The following is a 19367-nucleotide window of genomic DNA, read 5'->3' as shown; positions in this document are numbered from 1 at the left end:
AGGTCTCTTTCTTAGGCAGCTCACTCCCCCTCCCCTAGCAGCACATGACCAGCTGCAGTAGCCCTTGGCCTGGCGGCACACCTAGCCTGGCTATGGGCATCCTGCCGCACCCGCCCTCCCTGCCCACACAGCCAAACATCGTCACTGCTCATCACTGCAGCTGGCTACCCCTGCACAGCTCTGCCTATGCTGTCATTGTCAGCAGATCTGGTGAGACACCTGGGAATTCTTAAAGGGGGAACTAGGTTTTAAAAAAATGATTTAATGCTGATTATAATTATTATCAGTTTGGTAATTCATGTTTTATCCTTTAAAAAGTGGTTTGATATCAGTGCCAAATATGAAAAATTGACTGATAAGATACAATCCTTAGAAAGACCTACTAATCAAATAAAAAAAAACGAATTCACACATAGAGGAATTTAGAGCAGAACCTACAACACTATTGCATTATGAAACTGAAGAGGAGTGGCCCAAGGTTATTAGAAAACCAACCTTAATTCATCCAGTTACCATACAAGAACAACCAGCAGATGATAGGCATCCAAATGGGTGAGCAGAAGTTAACTGGGATCTTGTAGAAATGTTAGATTTAAAGAGATTTAAGGAAGCAGTTGTTTCATATGGAAGCAGATGTTTGTGAAGCAGATGTTAAATTCATGGGCAACTTGGAACAGAATTATCTCATAAGATTGGAAAGATTTAGCTAAAGCAATATTGGAAACTGATCCTCAATCACAATGGAAAACATGGTGGAAAGAGGAAGCTAGGGTCATAGAACAACAAAGTGGGGCTAGAGGTATTGAAATTTCCTAAGATCAACCTCTCAATGATATAAATGAGTGTTACAGATCTGGAGGGAAAGGTATCCTGACTATTCGGGAAATCAGGCTATGCCTGGAGCTGCTAGGACAGCTCTGGAGGGAAAGGTAGCCTGACTTCCTGACAAGTCAGGCTACACCTGAAGCTGGGGTGCAGTGAGGGATGGTCTCCCCACAGGTTATAGCAATCCTGCTCTTCTCCTGGAGAGAGCCACTACAGTTGAGCTTTGTTCCCCTCCTCCCTCCGACAAAGGGGACTTCCCAGCAGAGCTCTGTTTCTTCTCTAGCCCAAGATGATGCTTCCTCAGCTTCACTCTGCTAAAGGGGAAACCCCTGCAGAAATGTAGCAATCTCCTCCCACTCCAGCAAAAAGTTGTTACTTTTTTTCTGCTCCCCCTTGCTCAGTCCCCTAAGGGGCATCTTAGCAAGATTCTTCTGTTCTGCTCCTCCTTGCTCAGTCCCCCTAACTAGCAAGTTTTTTTCCTGCTCAGTCCCCTAAGGGATGTCTCAGCAAGGTTCTTCTGTTCTGTGCCAGGAATGGAGATCTTCACCCAAGACTCTTTTGAGAAAGAGATTTATTTGGGAAGGAGGAGTCCAGGAAAGTGGCTGCCTCTGCCAGGGTGAGAAATCACAGTCAACAACTGAACAGGCAGAAGGGTTTATATAGGGCTTCTTAGGGGTGGAGTTTTTCTAGGGAGAAGATTTTCTGCTCAGGGATTGGTTAGTTTTCCTGCTCAGGAATTGGCTAGTTTCATTGGTTGGGTTTAGAGATGGATCTGGTTTCAGGGCCAAACTATATTTCTTTCACTGGCCCTTTTCAACTTTTTGGCTCTAATTCTAAGGCCAGGTCATATTTCTTTCACTGGTTTTGATTCTAGGGACAAAGTGTGTTTCTTTGGCAATGGTTTCAGGGTCAGGGCATGTTTCTTAGGTTCTGGATTCAGGGCTAAAGTGTTTCTTTCATTGGCTCTGGTTCAGGGCCAGGGTAGATTTCTTTGGCTGGCCCCTTTTCCCTACCAATGAAGACCACTATGCTGATTTGCAAAGACACTTTAGATTTGATGACCACAACTTGGCCTATGCTGTATAGCAGCTTTGAATGCTTAGGACAAGATTGAAGAGTCAGGAAAGAGGACTGAGTCATTAACCAAAATTATACAAGGCCCAAAGAAGCCTTCACTGATTTTTTTTATAAAGATTGACTTCAGTTATAAATAGAATGATATCAGATCCAGAAGCTAGACAAAATTTATTAATGAATCTTTGACTTTTAAAAATGCTAATTCAGAGTGCAAAAAGATGATTAGGCCTTTAAAGGCCAGATCAACACCCATAGATGAATGGTTCCAAAATTCAGCTGATATTGAATCTCACATTTATGATGATACTTTGATAGGAGAAGTGATTTCTAAAAGTTTTAAGAAAAATCAAAAAGTTAGACGTTTTAATTGTGGTAAACAAGGTCATCTGAAAAGGGACTGTAGACAAGGCATTCCTAGAAACATTTTTTTCTAGAGATAGTCAAAACAGAAGGTCCAGGCCTTCTGGAATATGCAGAAGGTGTTGCAAAGGCCAGCATTGGACTAATGAATGCAAATCAACAAGGGACAGGCAAGGTAACCCTTTGCCATTGGGAAATGGCTTAGGAAGCCTCTTGCAGGCCCCAGTGTCAAATTTGGTTCAATCATTCCCTGTCAGCATTAGGAAAACCCCTCCACAGAGCAATTAAAAGACTTAATGCCTGTTGTTAAAAACCACACTGCTCTGGATGACAGAACAACTTCAGGAGATAAACAAAAAATTTCAGGAGAAACCATAAAACAAGTATTTTGGCAAACTATAAATGATCAAAGACCAAAGCTAAAAATACAAATAAATGACATTGTAATTGAAGGTTTACTAGGCACAGGAGCAAATGTAACAATAATTTCACCAAATTGGCCTCTTCAGGAGGTAAATATTCAGCTTCTAGGGATTGGAACTTTATCTCAGGTAAAACAAAGTACAAGGCTGGTCAAGTATATACTGCCAGAAGGACAGATAGGGAAATTAAAGCTATATGTGGCTAACATAGCAATGAATTTATGGGGATGTGATTTGACAGAGCAATAGAAAACACAGATTAACTAATTCCTCTAATCTCAGATACAAACCATAAAATAAAAAATGCTTTTGAGAGAAATATTAAAAGATATTATCAAGAACAGTCACCAGCTGTTCAGGTTGTACATAAACAAGGTACAACGGCTGTTGATCTTTCAAAGGTACCAACAGCCCTACTTTTAAAACAGTTAACTGACAAGCCTGTCTGGGTGGAACATCATAAAAAGTACAGGCACTAGAACAGCTGGTACAGGAGCAGCTAAATGCTCAACATATTGAAGAATCAACCAGTCCTTGGAATTCTCATTGTATTTCTCATTAAAAAGAAATCTGGAAAATGGAGAATAGTAACAGATTTGAGAGCTATCAATAAAGTGATCCAGCCAATGGGCTCTTTACAGCCTGGTTCCCCTGCCTTCTTTATTACCTGAAGGATGATCTATAATCGTGATTGATTTAAAAGACTGCTCTTTCATTTATACCTTTACAAAAACAAGATAGAGAAAAATTTGCCTTTACAGTGCCTACTTATAATAATTCCCAGACTGTTAAAAGGTATCAGTGGAAAGTTCTTCCACAAGGGATGTTAAACAACCCAACATTGTGTCAATATTTTGTACAACAGTCATTGGAAATAATTCACAAACAATTTGCTCAATCTATAATTTACCATTATATGAATGATATCTTACTAGCTGATTTGGATGCAGATACCTTAAAAAAATGTTTGAATAAGTTAAGAACATTTTTTCCTTGCTTGGGATTACAATGTTTCTGAAAAAATACAAAGAGGAGATTCCATTAATTACCTAGTATATAAGATAGGTTTACAAAAAATTAAGCCACAGAAAGTACAAATCAGGAGAGATCAATTGCAAACTCTTAATGATTTTCAAAAATTGGTGGGAGATATTCACTGCCTATGGCCCACAATTGGATTGACAACTCAAGAGCTAAATAGTTTATTTTGAACCTTACAAGGTGATAAGGACTTAAATAGTCCAAGAAAATTATCTGCTGATGCTGAGAGAGAATTGGCTCTGGTAGAAAAGAAATTATAGGATATCCACATGGATTGCTTTGATCCAGAGCTTGATTGTACTACTCTGGTTATTTTACCCTTTATGCATTCTCCCACAGGAATTCTAATGCAGAGAGAAGATAATATTTTAGAATAGATATTTTTTGCTACACTAACAGAGTAAAAATTAAAGACCTATGTAGGAAAAGTTTCTGAATTGATTCTGAAAGGAAAATTGAGATTTCATCAATTAGCAGGAAGAAACCCAACAGAAATTATTGGAGCCTTTTACTATACTGAAATTGTCTTGTTATGGGCAGAAAATGAACATTGACAAAGAGTGTACAATAATGTCTTGGGAGAGATTAGTAACAAATATCCCCAAAACAAGAGACTTCAGTTTATAAAAAGAACTAATTGGATCCTTTCTCCCATTGTATGAGTAACAACAATTTCTAGAGCCCCTACATTCAATATGGATGCAAATAAATCAGGAAAGGCAGGTTATAAGTCAGGAAAACAAGTAAAGGGGCTCAAAGCCCCTTATGCTTTGGCTAAAAGTCAGAATTATATGCTATTATCATGGTATTATTAGATTTTCCAGAACCTCTTAATATAGTTACTGACTCAATATACAGAAAGAGTTGTTTTACATATTGAAACCAGTGAATTTATTCCAGATGATTCAGAATTAACTTTGTTATTTATTCAATTACAAGAAATAATCAGAAATAGAAATCATCCCTTATATCAGAACCCATATAGGCCTACCAGGCCCTCTAGCACAAGGTAATAATGAAATTGATCAGCTATTGGTAGGAAATGTGCTAGAAGCTTCAGAATTTCATAAGAAACACCATGTTAATAGCAAAGGTTTGAAGAAAGAGTTTTATATCACTTGGCAACAAGCCAAGGAAATTATTAGGAAAATGTCCTACTTGTTCCTTGTATAACCAAACTCCACTATCTGCAGGAAATAACCCAAAGAGTACCCAAAGAAATGAAATTTGGCAAATGGATATGTTTCATTTTGTGGAGTTTAGAAAATTAAAGTATGTACATCATACTATTGATACTTATTCAGGACTAAAATGGGCAACTGTTTTGAGTTCTGAAAAGGCTGATTCTTTAATTACACATTTATTAGAAGTTATGGCCATCATGATAATACCTATACAAATTAAGAATGACAATGCTCCAACATATGTCTCTAGTAAAATGAAACAGTTTTTTGCATATTACAACATGAAGCATATTATCGGTATACCACACAATCCTACAGGGCAAGCAGTTATAGAAAGATCTAATTGCACTTTAAAAGATATGCTTAATAAACAGAAATGGGTAATAAAGACCCTCAGGAATAGATAACACAACGCTTTATTAACTTTAAATTTTCTAAATGCTAATGAGAAAGGAACGACAGCTGCAGAGAGACATTGGATAATAGAAAAAAAAACTGCTGAATTAAATCAGCCTGTATACTTTAAAGATGTGATGACCTCAGAATGGAACCAGGATATGTGTTATGTTGGGAACGAGGTTTTGCTTTTGTTTCCACAGGGGAGGAAAAGCTATGGATACCATTGAGATTGATAAAGACTAAATTTGAACAGGAGAGACCTCTTGATTAGAAGAGGTGATAGTTCATCAAAGAGCATGGCCATTCAAACTAAACTAACTTATAAGACTAATGAATGACTTTCATTTAATCAGATATAACCTGCCAAAAAGGAAAACTCCCCAAAGTTAGGGTTGGGGCAGGTTTTTGTTTTGTTTTGTTTTTTGTTTTTGTTTTTTGTCTTTTTAGGAGAATGAAGGCATTCAATTAAGGAATCTAAAGACCACTGGACAAATGAGACATCTGAAGAAAATGAATCATCCAGAGAAAATGTCCCCAGAAAAAGAGTAAATTGGCCTATTGATACATCACATTTCCAACAGGATAAAATTTCATAAATCTTTCCAAATGTTTGTTTCTGTTATTCTCTACAGACATATAAGACAAATGGTCTTTTTGTAGTCCCAGTCCAGTTAAAAATTAAAGCTGACTTTGAAGATAGAGCATGACTCTCTCCTTCTCTAAATCCAAGCACGCTTGTTAAAGGAAAATCCAAAGTCTCTGGTATGGGACATAAGAAAACCAAAATTTAGGGACTGTTTTATTGCCACTAATCTCATAATCCTTTGGTTTTATTTTGACTCTTTAAAACTTTTCTTAAGGTATAAATATTATCTCAAATAAGATAAATACATATATATTTAAACTTTCTGTTGTGATATTAATGGTCATATAGAGTACCAATTCTAGAAATATCCTTCATCTAGCTTCCTATACAAGATTTCAGGCTTGAGTCTGAAGCAGGTAATTAGGAATTAAGTTTGTATAGCCTGAGTGTATTTAATAGATTGTGGTCCTTTAACCTCTCCAACATCTGCTACACATGACATTTAAAATGTTTTAAGGTTTCTACAGAACCATGACCATTCCTAATAATGATCTTTGAAGTCTCAAAAAGAATGATGGGGCCCCACAATGATGATTCCACCTGGATTGTGATAATGCCACTAAGCTGACAAACACCACCCAAAGACCAGCTTTGGACAACAAACTGCTCAGGCCAATTTCAAGGCAGTTAGCTGAGATGGTCCAAACCTGTAGACTATTCCAGTCAGGAATTCAGATAAGCCTTGCACTTTCCCATCACACCAAGACTGGACTGCAGCCAGGTCTCCTCGGACTTGATCATTATCTCAATTTTTCTCAGGGTCCCCTAGAGGTGACATTACCCCCAGACAACAGGAAATAATTTTAAAAACATAATGTCCACATTCCCAATGGGTGGTTTTTGGTTGTTCAGTGGATGTTTGTCATTGTTTACGGGGTTAGTTGCAAGTTGTTATTGGTCATGATCAGGGAGGAAACTAAAGAAAGGGGATTAGACTCAAAGATCTCATTCTGAAAAGAAAAAAAGGGAGATATATGAATGATAGGATAGAAGGGTAGATTATTTTTAAACTAAAAAAGCAACTACTAGTCTTAAATGTTTTACATTGGTATGGACTTTTGTATATTGATACAAATTAAAATTATTTTTGTTATATTGTATGTATGTTTCTATTCTTGTTTAAGGTATTGCACCTATGCAGCTCATTTAGAAATGTAATGTAAAGTTCTAGTCCTTGAAAGCTATTTAGGAAAATTAATAAATATGGGTTAGTAGTTAGTCATCTATAAATTCAAACTTATAGTTATGTTAGGTATGTTTTCAAGGTCAAATAGAGATATATTTTAAATGGATAGATGGTCTTCAAACACTTCAGAGACCTACATAATAGGCATTTAAAATGTTTTAATAATGTATGGCTTTTCATGACAGGAAGACATGTGTGCTGTTGGCAGCACCAATTTACTTCAAAAAAGGATGATGGGCATTGAAGAACCTCCATATGGAGTTTGTTTTCATTGTAGCAAAGCTAGCCAGTGGGCAAGAAACCGCCCTTGCCTTGACTGCTGACAGTATGCTGTCCAAGTTGTACAAGCAGGACACAAAAGAAGACTACTGGCAAACTTTGACAAGACAAAGTAGGACAGTCCTTCAAAATTTCCCACTTCACAAAAAAGTCTGTCAGATATTCTAGACCTGTATGCTGAAGATGGATGCCCCAACATTGCAGAGGAACCTTGGAGTGACTGTACAGGCAGCCAGTTGTTTCTGTCATTTCTAAGTTTTGGAAATTGTTTGCTCTGCACTTCCTATTCACTCAGGTAATATTATATCTTTCCTAGGTCTCCGATGGGGTTGAAGTTACAGTTATAATTATAGTTACAGTTTTCCTTAGTTATGATAGAAAATAAATTAGGTACAAAACTTTGGACTCACCAAGATACAATAGATAATGGAACATTTTCTCTGAATTTGACAAATACAAGTGGACTGTGTACCAGGCTTTTTTTCTTTTGGGCCAGGAACCAGTTTCCAAATCATGACACATTTCTGCTAGCTCTTTTAACTTAAATTAACCTTTTGCCTCAGGACTTTTTACCTTCTTCCTTTCTTTCTGTGTATATAATTTTCACTGCTTCTCATGTGTGCTGGCTGATGGCTGCCTGGCTTCTGGCCCTGGGTGTCTCCCTCATTCTCTCTTCTTCTTTTATTCCTTTTTTTTCAGCCTAGATTTCTCCTCCTATTTATTCTCTCTGCCCAGCAGCCCCACCTATCCTTTCTCCTGCCTAGATATTGGCTATTCAGTTCTTTATTACACCAATTAGGTGCCTTAGACAGGCAAGGTGAAACAAATGCAACACATCTTTACATAGTTAAACAAATGCAGCATAAACAAAAGTAACACATCTTTACACAGTTAAAGTAATATTTTACAACATAAACAAATGTAACACATCTTTGCCCAGTTAAACTAATATTCCACAAACAGTACTGGACATTGTGAATTTAATTCTTACTTGATAATTCTTCTTATTGTATATAGTTCTACTTTGTTAAAGTTAATACCTTCCTTTTTTTATTTAGACAATACCTGGTAACTGTTCTTATTGTATATAGTTTTACTGTGTTAGAGTTAAAAATCTTTCCTTTTTATTTAGACAAAAAGAGGGAAATGTTGTGAGAGATTTGTTTGCACTGTCACTCTGAGACAGACAATAAAGTTAAACCTTGATTCAGAGGGTGGAGTCCACATTCAGCTGGCCAGAATAAACCACAGAGGTTTTTGGCTGACCCAGATGAGGATAGAAAAACACAGGAAGGAATAGGGAGGGGCTTAGAAAGAGTCTCCTTTTTGATCTGGAAAGGTGGAGAGGAGGGTCAGCTGATTATTTCTCCATCACTCTATGGATCTATCAGGTTTATATCCTAATATCTGACTCCTGAGTTTTATTTATTAATAGAACAGTAAAAGTGGTCACTTTATTTTATTGCTTTTTTTTTTTAAGGCATATCATCCCTTTGGCTTACAAGTGGTATTTCTTTTCTTATTCGTGTGTGTGTGTGTGTGTGTGTGTGTGTGTGTGTGTGTGTGTGTGTGTTTTCATTGTTTGCTCAGGTTCACGTAGAGGGCACAAGTGGATGTTTGTTGTCTTCCTCAGTTGTTCCACCTTATTTTTTGAACTTGGAACTCACCTAGGCTGGCTGGCCAGGAAGCCCCGGGGATCCTCCTGTCTCCTTATCCAGAACTAGGGTCACAGATAATGCTTCCATTCCCGGCTTTTTAAGCGGGTGCTGAGGGCTGAATGTAAGTCCTCATATTTGCCAGGCAATTACTTGATGAACTCCCGAGCTGCTCTCATTTGTTTTATATCCTTCCTTCTATCAACCCATCAACAATTAATTAAACAGGAGTTTGTTGGTGTCTCCTATGTCAGAAAAAGCATTAAGTCCTGCCTTCTTCAGAAGACCCTGACATCCCTACTGAGTAGTTTATATTTTAATTCTAAAGTAAGGGAGCCGAAGAGGAATGTGAACCAGGCATGTGACAAATCTGGCTGGCCTTTGTGGACTCACTTTTGGGAAGCAGCCTCAGAGTTTCTGACTATTAGGTCTTGCTTTTCTAAAGTCCTTAGGACCATCTTCCATGCTTTGTGGTGACCAGACTGCTCAGGTGGACACGGGTCTTTCACGCTGACAGACTCAGGGCAGGGCCAGGACACTCAGCAGGCAGGTTGGTCAGACCAGAAGTCCCAATGAGGTGAACAGGAAGAGGGAGGAGGAGCCACAATGGCTGTCAGTCATGAGACTGAAGCCTCAGCAGAACCAAAGCCTGGAAGTTCCTGAACAGGCAGCTCCATAATGGATGGCCACACAATGACATCCAGAGGGGACACTGTGCCACTGAGGATTCACATCTTCCCACTTCACATCTTCCCAGCTCTGGCTTCACTCTACTCAGCTCTTCCTTCAGCTTTGTGTAAGGAGGAAAGCATTGTCATAAGCATGAGGACTCTAGGATTCACAGCAGCTGGACCAAAGTGGGGGTGCTTCTTGCAGCCCTCAACCTTGAGGTTTGTGCCTTGGGTAGAGCTAGTCATCAGAGGGATGAGCACCAGGTCAGACAGACTTCTGGGAATAAAGGTTTCATGGTGAGCTCTCATATCTGTGTCTCAGACAGTGTGCAGCTGGGGGGTTGGTAATTCCAGGTTGTTATGATCATAGGCTGGATTAAAAGGAGAGCACTGGAAGCTGCTGAGTGACGAAGGCCTGACAAGCCAGAGGAAATGAAGAGGGAACCAGGGAGTTGAGCGTGGAATTGACTGGGCAGGTGACTTAGATCTAGAAAGGAGCCAGGCTAGAGCTAACAGTGGGTGAAGGTAGTGTGAAAATTTTAGCTCAGAATTCAAATAATTAAAAAAATATATATCGTGAGTCCTAAATGGGGCTCATTTGACAAGACCATAAGGACTATTTACACATGGTAAGTTCTGTGGTGAATTCTGTAAGAACAGAGATCCTCTCAGGGGACACAAAAGACTTGAGAGAGGAATAAGGTGTGATCTGGATATTTGAGTCCGGTGTGCAGAACAGATGGTTGAAAATACAGACAGAATCCCGAGGCCCAGAGCAAGGAGAAGAACAGAGGGGCCCGAACACAAGCTTTAGGATCTGGGACCTTTATCATCGCTATGACAAACACCTGAAGCATTGTGTTGGCCCACAGCTCCAGCGCGCAGTCCACCATGACAGGAAGTCAGTCAGGAAGCAGGGAGTGACGATGTTGGTGCTCAGCTCACTTTCTCCTCTTTATTCAATCCAGGACTTCAACACATGAACAGTGCTACCTACATTCAGTGTGGGTTTTCCTACCTCAGTGAAACCTATCTGAAAACATCCTCACTGATATACCCGCGGGAGTGTTGCCATGGTAACTCAATGTGTCGAGGTGACAAAGATTATCCATCATAGGGGCTATTTCCACATTGAACCAAATCTTACTGGACGGCTTGCTCTGCTTCAGGCATTGGGCCAGGCAGTGAATGTACAAAGGGAACCAAAGTCTCAGCTTCACCACCTTGCTAGGTGAGTGGAGAGACTGCAGCTGGGTCTGAGTCACTGCCAAATGCCGAGCGAGCCTTGTTCAAAGGCCCGGAGAGATGGAGGGACTATAATCAGTACAGGGGTCAAAGAGTCAGACAGGAGGAGGGAAGGGCTTCCCTGATTAACAAGTGGGCAGGGAGCAACAGTCTAGGAAAAATCATGTGAGTTTGAAATGTCTGATGGGCTCGGGGACCTCCAAAGAGAGCTCTTCTGATGAAAGGAGGCAGGAGATTCAGCTGGAAGAATGAAGGACTTGCACGGAGTACCCAACCCAGGAGAGAGACTCTGCTGTAGCTGATGTATCAATACTCCATAATATTGAATCAATGTGCTAAGATTTTCACAGCCATCTTTGCTGGGCTGGTAGTGCTGGCCTGAACGCCTAGCTGCCTGGAAACCTGGGGCTGAAGAGCTGGGGGCACTTGGCTTGTCTAGACTGAAGAATGGATTTACAGCCAGCCTGGACAATTTAGTGAGACCCTATCTCAAAATAAAGAGTAAAAATAGGGCTGGGTGTATGGTTCAGTGGTGGAGTGCTTGGCTTTGCCTGTGTGAGGCCTGGGCTGAGTCCCCAGTGCTGAAAAAAAAAAAAACATTAAAAAAAAAGCACAACACTTGCATATGCCACTGAAGTACAGAACCAAAAATCCACATACTGTTCCTGAGCCTCTGAGTTTAGTATATTACATGGCAAGGACAAGTTAGGCTTGGAGGTGGTCTTAGGGCTGTTTTTTAGCTGCCTCTGTGCATGGAGGCTGCCTGGGATCATCTGAGTGGGTGGGGCAAACACAGCATCCTTAGGTGTGGATCAGGGAAGCAGAGGAGTCAATGTGGAAAGTGTTGCAAGCCTCAAGCAGTTCCCACTGACTTTGAAGACTGTGCCATGAGCCCACACAATGCACAGCACCTTCCAGAACCTGGGAAAGGTCAGAAACAGATTCTCCTCAGAGCCTCCAGCCAAGAGCAGAGGCTGCTGGGCACCCAGACTGCAGCTGGCAACCCTCGGTTTGAACTTCTGACCTCTAGAGTGTTAGGTAATAAATCTGTGCTGTTTCTAACCATTGGATTTTGTCTATTTGTTGCAGCATCAGTTGGGAGCTAATACTACCATCTTATAGATAAGCTTTTTTTAATGTATTTATTATTTATTTATGTGTATGTATGTGCACCTACATGGAATTATGTGCACCACCTGTGTGCAGTAGCCCAAAGAGACTGGAGGAAGACATTAGCTCCCCTGAAGCTAGAGTTACAGGTGGTCATGAGCAGCCTGGTGTGGGTACTGGGAAATGAAGTTGGGTCCCATGCAAGAGCAGAAAGTGCTGTTAACGACTGAGCCAACTCTCCAGCACCAAGAAAGATGTTTTTAAAGGATCCAAAGACTGAAGATGCAAGGAACATCACCCTAGTTCCCACACCCTTAAAAGAAAAACAAGGAAATCCATGAGCAACTTCTTGGGAAATCCATACCACTTCCAAAAACAAAACTAATAAAGTCCAGTCAGAATGAAATAGATGCCTAAACTGTCGTGTGTCCTTAAAACTAAAATTACTGTTTAAAAGCTGCACAAAAAGAAGTCTCTGCAGGACACTGATGCTCAAATAAGCATCAGCACCAGTGTGAAAACATCTCTTCCCGACACCAAAACCTGGCGCAGAACGAGAGGGAAAAACCCAGCCTAAGAGCTCTCGTAAACTCAGATCAGAAGTCTTCCAAAGAGACTAGCAATGAGAAAAAAGAGTTATACACCACGACCAAGTGGAATTTGTTCCAGGCCAACACGATTGGCCCAAACTTTGAAAAGTATTCAATCAAAAAACCTTGATTAAAGAAGGACTAGCATACATGGGAGGGGCTGGGAGGAGAGGAGGGAGGGAACACTGTGGCCAGGATGTAAAATAAATGAATCAATTTGTATATAAAAGAAGCCACAAAAGGAAGGAATAGCACTCCATCTTATCTGCTGATGTAGAAAGAATATTCGACACTATCTACCATCCATTTACTGTGAACAACTGGCGGTCAGATCCTCGGCATGGACAGTCACATGGGGGTGAGAATGAGGAATGATTGACAGCATGACCCTTGGAGGAGGGTTGATGCTGAGAGGGGGATCTGTATTCAGAACTGGGACTGAAGGGACCATGGCATGTACAGAGAAGGACTTGGAAGCCCCCAAAGTTCCAGTGGGCCAGAACAGGACTGGGAAAAGGCATGCAGCCTTTCCCCGGTGCCCTGGGCTTATCTTGTCTAGGCTTCCTGGCTTTATTTATGTTATTATTGTAAATTGTCTGGAATATTACAGATGTTCCCGACACTTGGTGCAGTGGCCTCTCCAGTTACTGTAGACAAAAACAACAAGCTGCGGTAGAAATCCTAGGACAAGGGTAGCACTCACATGGTCACCTGTAGGCCAGGGAAGTCACCGGTCACTTCCCATATTCAACACCTACAGTAATAGCACAACCATTATGAGATGATGTCATTGGCATAAAATGTTACTTTTCTTCCAATTTGGGCTAGTGATGACTCAGCAGATAAAGTCCGATTGCTACCTGGCCTGAGTTTGACTCCTGGAACCCGCATGGTATAAAGAGAGAACCGACTCTTGCAAGCTGTCCCCTAACTTCCACACAGGTGGGGTGGCATGGACACACGTTTCATAGATGAATAAGTAAATGTAAAAGGGCTTTTGGCTTTCTTTTGTTCATTTTCCTGTGCTGGCAGTCAGACTGAGGGCATCATACATGTTGGGCAAACAGAGTACCGCTGAACTATGTTCCCAGACCATCACGTGCAGTCTTGTTGTCCTGGGATGGACTCCTGTGAACTTCATAGCTGAAGATGGTGGCCTTGAACCCCTGATTGTCTTGCCTCCACCTGTGTGAAGATAACACATGCTGCCAGCATACCCAGCTTCTGCTGCAGACACAGAAAAGTCCTGTTTCCTGTGACTGATGAAGGTGACAGATGAAGAAAACCTCCATGCCCTGGAACACAGCGTTCATTCTGCCCAGGAGCAGCAGAGAGGATGCCTGTTATAGCCACTCTTCCTCTTGCTTGTTTCAGATGCAAACTCTCATGATGCCCGGCTACCCTTCACTCTGTGAGTTCCATGAGCTTTCTCATATGGCCACCTCACAGACTCACCATTAGGACCACTTCAGTTCACTTGTCAGAATCAAGATGATCGCAGGGCCTTTTCCCCAGCACTCGAGAGACAGAGGCAGGTGGATCTCTGTGAGTTCGAGGTCAGCCTGGTCTACAGAGTGAGTTCTAGTTCCAGGACAGCCAGAGCTACATGGAGAAATCCTGTCTTGGAAAACAAAAACAAACAAACAAAATATATTATATGTAGAAATATAAATATAGAAAATAATATATTATAATAACATATTATATATTACAGACAATATATTATAGATAAATGTATATTATTTATAAAGACTATTAAAATATATGCTTAGCTAAACTATTAAGGCTTCATGAACATTTTATTTGCATGGCCCAGTAACACGGAAACATTTAAACTTAGATGAATAATGAATAACACTATTTTTGATGTTTTACTCATTTGGGCACAAACCTGCAATACTTTCCAATTACTTCAACCATTAGTGAGAAATCATTCATTCGAGTTATATAGAGTCTTACAATGAAGACCTAGGTACAGAAGTTATTGCAATTCTGTTGTCCTGTGAATGAGATTACATTGGCTGGGAGAAATATTATTGACTTGTTCTTCAACTCATTATTACATAGAAAATTTAAAGCTTCATAGTTATTTATTTATTTTACATTTTTATTAGATAATGCTTTTTTTAAAAGAGTAAAAGTTGGGGTTGGAGAAAGGGCTCAATGATAAAGAGGGGACCCAGTTTCATTTCACAGCACCCATATGATGGTTCATGGTGTTCTGTGACTCCAGTTCCAGGGAATCTGGTGCCCTTTTTTGGCCTCTTTGGGAACTGCATACATGTGGTGCACGTATACATGTGCAGGCAAACACTCATATACACACAATAAAAATAAAGTTTCAGAGTGCAAAAGTGCACAGCTTCCTTGTCCCTGAGGTACTGTTGTTTACTAGCTAGGTTCTTGTACACAGAAGGAATTGTGATGAATGAATGCTCTTGTTTCCCTGTATACCACCTTATGAGGTTGTCACATGTTTGTTACACATCACTTTTCACCTCCCTTTTCAGGCAGCATCATGTCCTGGGTGTACCTTTTATTCTCATGTAACCTCCTCAATCTCAAGTGCTGTTTACTCAAATATTACAGTCTCAGCTGACCTGATCTCTACTTACATACACATAGGGTCTTCTCTGGGATGCTTCAGGGAACAAGCATGCTTACTCTCTGAACAGATGTATGGGATAAAGTCCTGGCAATGGATTGGCAAATACTTACAAATGACATTTTTCTAGATCTTTCTAGATGCCCACTCATAGCCATGGCAACCTTTCACACTCATTAGAATTGTCAGAGAAAGAGAGAGAGGGAGGGAGGGAGAGAGAGAGAGAGAGAGAGAGAGAGAGAGAGAGAGAGAGAGAGAGAGAGATCAATTCCCTCACCTCAACTTGTGGCACAGAGTCAAGGATTTGAATCTCCAGCAATCACCTGTGTTTTTTAATTTACATTTTTCTATTTGTTGAAGAAGGGTCGGATGCCCATTTGTATTATAGATCATAAACAGTTCCTTTTGGTGGAGCTGACTGTTCTTTTTATTGTTTTTGTTTGTTTGTTTTGCTTTGGTTTTTCGAGACAGGGTTTCTCTGTGTAGCTTTGGCTGTCCTGAACTCACTCTGTAGACCAGGCTAGCCTTGAACTCACAGAGATCCTCCTGCCTCTGTCTCCTGAGTTCTGGTATTAAAGAGTATACCACCACTGCCTGTCATTTTATTGCATTTTTATAGAACTTGTTGTGCACATTATATATTTGCTATTTTTCTATTTTGCATTTTAAAATTTTAATTGAAATTTTATATTCCTTTCTTGTGTATTCTGCACAAGATACAGAATTTGTATTCATTGTTTTTTGTTGGTTAATAATAAGCATTTAGGACTGTCAAGTTTCCCTTTTACAATCCTAAGCAGCAAGTCCCAGGACCCTCCCTTTGAGGCACTTCATGGCAGCAAAGAGTGTGCATTGACAAGCAGACCCTACAGCATGCTCCCAACAACAACTCAGTGTCCAGGTCTCTCTGCACAGAACCTACAGCATGCTCCCAACATCAACTCAGTGTCCAGGTCTCTCTGCACAGAACCTACAGCATTGCTCCCAACAACAACTTGGTATCCAGGTCTCTCTGCACAAATTGCTCCCTGCTCATGGAGCCTCTGTACAGACCTGTCTCTGTTGTTGTTTGGAATCAGCCCAAGCGAACTCATCACTGCCACACCCCCTTCCCACTGAACACACATAGATCACTATGCATGGATGTTACATCATGGGGGAAAATTACCCCAAATTATGGTGGCTTTTCTTTCTCACCTGTTTCAGCGGCTGAAGGTGACCTGTGGGTTGACTGTAGGTTTGTGCTAAGGCTTCTCTATCTGAGTACTTCTCTTGGGATCACAGCTCATCCAGGGCAGAGGGAAAGTGGCTCTTTAAAGCCTTTGCTCCTACATGGCACCTGTCCTTTCCCTCACACTTCAACAAGTTTCCCCACCAAGTCTGAAACCTCTGCTGTGGGAAGTATCAAACAGAGACAGGGTGGCCCTGCTAAGGAAGGGCAGAGGGACTGGTGTGTGGGAAAGATACAGGCAGAACACCGGGAGATACTCAGGATGGAGATCGGAGGTCAGAAAAGATGCTGGGTCCCCAGGAGCTGGAGTTACAGGTGTTTGTGAGCTGACCAACATGGGTGGTGAGAACCAAATTCTAGTCCTCAAGAGCAGCAAGTGCTGATAAAGCAGTGAGCCATCTCCCAGGTCCTGCATTTTATCACCTTTTAGTGATGCCACCACCGACTTCTGTCCTGGAGACAATACTCAGGTTACCTTGTATCTTAGTTACTGTTTTACTGCTGTGACAAAAGGCCATGACCAAGGCAACTTAGAGAAAAAAAAATTCATTTGGAGCTCACGGTTCCAGAGGGAGTCCATGACCATCGTGGTGACAAGCAAGGCAACAGACAGATAGATATGGTGCTGGAGCAGTAGCTGAGAGCTGATAACCTTCTCTGAAAGTGGGAGGCAGAGAGAGCTAACTGGGAAGGGCATGAGCTTTTGAATCCTCAAAGCCTTGCCCAATGACACACCTCCTCCAACAAGTCCATACCTCATAATCATTCTCAAACAGTTCCACCTACTGAAGACCAAGCATCCAAATACACAAGCCTGTGGGGGCCATTCTCATTTGGAAAACAGCTTATTTAGAAGAATTCCCTGTCTGTTCCAAACTAGCTTCTGGCAGCTTAAAGAAACAAAGTATTTGTTCACAGGATTAGTCATGATTCTCCAGACAAACGGAGCCGGTGGGAGACATAGACATGTAGAAAGAGACTTCTCATGAGGCTGCCATGATCTTGGAGGCTGAGGGAGCCCGTGGCCTGCCATTTACCAGCAAGCCATGGGCCTCAGAATCTGGTGCTAAAGATCAGTCCAAACCCAAGAGCCCAAGAGCCAGTCTAGACAGAACCACAGACACGAGGAGATCGATGTCCCATCAAAGCACAGCAAATATGTCCTTTCTCCACATTTTTGTTAGAAGCAAGCCAATAGCTGTTTAGTCTCAGTACCATGTGCTGTGGATTGTACGTAACTGCACGTGCTGGGCTGCCACAGGATGGGCCACACAGGCTCATTTATGTCAACATCACAGACATGCAAGCGATGAAGTGGGCTGTGACGTTATGAAGGTGAGGATGTCCTTCACATATAACAGGTGTGCTTTTGCTCCAGCATGATGTATGGGACCGGCAGGATCTGGAGCCCAGTGTCAGCTGATATGTCTTTAACTCCAGATCAAGGGCTCCTCCTGCTCAAATGTTAGTAACGGGATGTTTGGCGTGCTGGACCATGGAATAGAGCACATGCTTGCTGAATGGTACTAATGAGATTTCAGACGTCGCTTCTTATTAGAGGTTATGATCATGGCCATTCAGACTATGATTGCAAAAGTGGAGGCTTTCCTGAAAAGAAGTCTGATGATGTTGAGCCACCTTCATGAACTAACGCCTCGCAGAGCGTAACTGATGTAGACTTTTGGTGTCAGCTGGCGTCACACGGTGTGACAAATGCCTGAGGGAAGTGGCCCACAGAGGATTTACGTTCGCTCAGTTTCAGGGACTTTGCCCCAAAGTCCTTGGCTCCATCCATTCTGGTCTTATGGTGGGGCAGAACATCGTGGTGAAGGAAGTGCCTAACACCACGGCAACCGGGACCTGGCAGGAGTCCTCAGTGACTACTTCACTCCCCCAGTTCCGCCTGTCCCAACAGTCTACTTGGGTTTTCAATCCTTCGCTAGATCGAACCTCATTAGGTCATAGCCTCAGTACCTGAGGGTGAGTGGAAGCTCCCGCAGACAGGCTGTGTTGAGCGTTACTGATCTTTTTTTTTTTTTCCGTCTAGTCAGGCTAAAAGCTGGGACAGACCCTCTACATAGTCTTACATCTGTGTTCTGAGTGCTTGCAGTCCATGCGGTTGGCTGAAGTTAGATAAGTGACAATGTGTGAGACAAGCTTTCAAATTTGTGTTCTGCACAGCCTTCATTTGATCCTCTCTGGACAATTCTTTTTCGGATTCACACAATTTCCTGACTTTTGTACAATGTAATTATGATAACATGTGTCTGGTGCTTGTTTATTGTGAGTCATGTACCATTATGTTCCTGTCCAATTCATTTTTTGTTTGCTTGTTTTTAAGTAGAAAATGTTCAGACAGCTGGAACTTTTAAGTCCTGTTTTCTTTTTTCTTTTAATCCAAGGAAGTTCACAGATTGAGGCAGGCCATTTGCAAATGACCCCAGTTTAGGAAATGTTGGTTACTCACCCTACCTGGCTCTTGGCTAGACTTGGTGACTCTCCGGTGGCATTGCACTGGGAAATTGAGAATCTGGATAAGGGGAAAATTGAGAATCTGGATAAGGACCACAGAATGCCCAGCGGTGATACTGCAAAGGACACATCAGTTACAGGTGCTGCTGTCAATATGGTCCTCTATCAAGTCGCCGGGGTGTGTGTGTGTGTGTGTGTGTGTGTGTGTGTGTGTGTGTGTGTGCATGAATGCCATGAGCACTTGCCTGAGAGTGCACAAGTGGAGGCTATCGGTTGCTGTCAGGTGTCTTCCTCAATTGCTATCCATCTCCATGGTCTCCTATTTAGATTACAGATTTGCCTCAACTGTTTGGCCAGATGGCCCCTGGA

This window comes from Peromyscus californicus, unplaced genomic scaffold, assembly GCF_007827085.1.
Source record: "Peromyscus californicus insignis strain IS unplaced genomic scaffold, ASM782708v3 Scaffold_9__1_contigs__length_137607984, whole genome shotgun sequence".
NCBI classification, from domain to species: Eukaryota; Metazoa; Chordata; class Mammalia; order Rodentia; family Cricetidae; genus Peromyscus; species Peromyscus californicus.
Note: the sequence above shows the minus strand (reverse complement) of the source record.